Here is a 1,845-nt window from a genome sequence, read left to right on the forward strand (position 1 = left end):
TAGAGATAGTGCAAGGACGGATTGAAAGAGCCATCCTGCGGACAGCTTCGAGAGAAGTGAAGCCGTCGGCAACCCGGCCGCAATTGGCACCGGAGTCGGCAAGAACTTTGCACGCCGTTTGACACAAGCGAGCATCAAAAAGCATAGTGCGGCCATTGCTATCCAAGCTGTTAAGCTGCACCGATTTGGACGGTGGGTCATACCAAAGCTGTAATGGCCAAGGGATGCCCGGCAAGTCCGAACGCGTTCCAACGTCTACTGGTTGGGCGAACAACTGTGTTCCAACAGCATAAGTTTTGAGTAGCTGGTATCCAGCGGAACGCATAAGACACTCGACTTGAGTCCATTTAGGAACGGCGAACACCGCAGAAGTCGTTTTAGGATTTTTTAGCTTACAGCGGTGGTAATGTTGCTGCCATTCTTTAATATGAGTGTATGGGGGATTGATCCAAACAAACTCGCCAGAGACGTCGGTATCAAAGAACGAGTTGGATGGAGAGGCAAAGCGCGAACAGAGACTGTTGTCGCCCGAGTCGTTACAAGCGGCATCGAACGTAAATTGACGCCCAAGTTCGTTCTCAACTCTTCGAAATTCATCACGAAGGAACATCCGATCACATATCAACGGATCGCAGACGGGCGGAACAACAGAGTCCCTAATCTTCAAGTCAGGCTCGGCAGAAGAGACTTGGTCTACACGTGCTACAGCACTAACGGCCTGCTTGAAAGACACCCCCTCGCGCTTGCCAGCATCCTAATTAGCCGGTTCGCGTTTAGACTAGCCGTCTTCTCCTGCAGTCGGGCCATCTGCTCCTGCAGGTGGCGAAGGCAGTCCTTCTTGTGCTCTTCCCAAGTCTGGTTCGCCGGTTTGAGGCGAGAGCACATCCAACACTTGAGAAGAGTACCGGACGTTGACGTCCGCGGTTTCTTCGCACGAACCGTTTCCCAGGCCTGTTTGGAAGGGGACCGAGGGCGAGATTGCTTAGGGTGAGAGGAGGAAGTAATCTTAGACGGGCCAGCTTGCGTAGTAACTACAGCAAGCTGTGCTTTGTCCTTTCCGGCTTTCCACCGAACCTCCTGACCGCTAGCATACAGAATTAGCTTCTCTAAATCCTGCCAATCTTTGCCCTCATCGTCCGTAGCGCAGCGACCGCGCAGTGCAGGAACTAAGCCCTTGATATACCAAGAGATTTGATCCGCAACACTCATATCATTCGCTTCGCGAACAATATCGTAGAAGCGCTGCGTATACTCCGGTACGGACTCGTCTATTTTCATATCGTACTCGTGCGCGTGCAAACGATCGCGTGCGGCCATCACGGTGTCGCGCTTTGCATCCCCATATTGTAACAGGAATTTATCACGCAACAAATCGCGGGTAAGTGGTTGCGCGCCGGACTTGTGCTTAAGGAAAAGATCTGCGGCCCACTCCTGAGCCTTGCCCGTAAGCCAAAACATAAAGTGCTCAAGCGGGTCCATTTGCGACAAGTCAAAATATTGCATAAGGAGCGCGAACCATGTCTTAGTATTAGTAATTTGCGAATCCTTCTTTCCACTAAAACGAGGTGGTGCAAGGATACGCTTATTTACCTCGGAGGGACGAGCAGACTTGGAAGGAGGGGCCGCCGAGCCGGAAGGACCACCGGCTTGCTTGGCAATGCCCTCGCCCCAGAGCTGCTTGACCTCTTCCAAACGGACTTCAGGATTAAGGTGGCGCTGCAGAAGCGCCTGGAAAGCGCAATTCTGCAGCATATCCACGTCAAGAAACGCGGCCAGATTGCTGTCCAGCGTCTCGCAGATGCCATCAATAATTATCGTCTTACGCCTAGTGTCCGACGTACTCGG

The sequence above is a fragment of the Volvox carteri genome (assembly GCF_000143455.1).
Source record: "Volvox carteri f. nagariensis unplaced genomic scaffold VOLCAscaffold_428, whole genome shotgun sequence".
Classification (NCBI taxonomy): Eukaryota; Viridiplantae; Chlorophyta; class Chlorophyceae; order Chlamydomonadales; family Volvocaceae; genus Volvox; species Volvox carteri.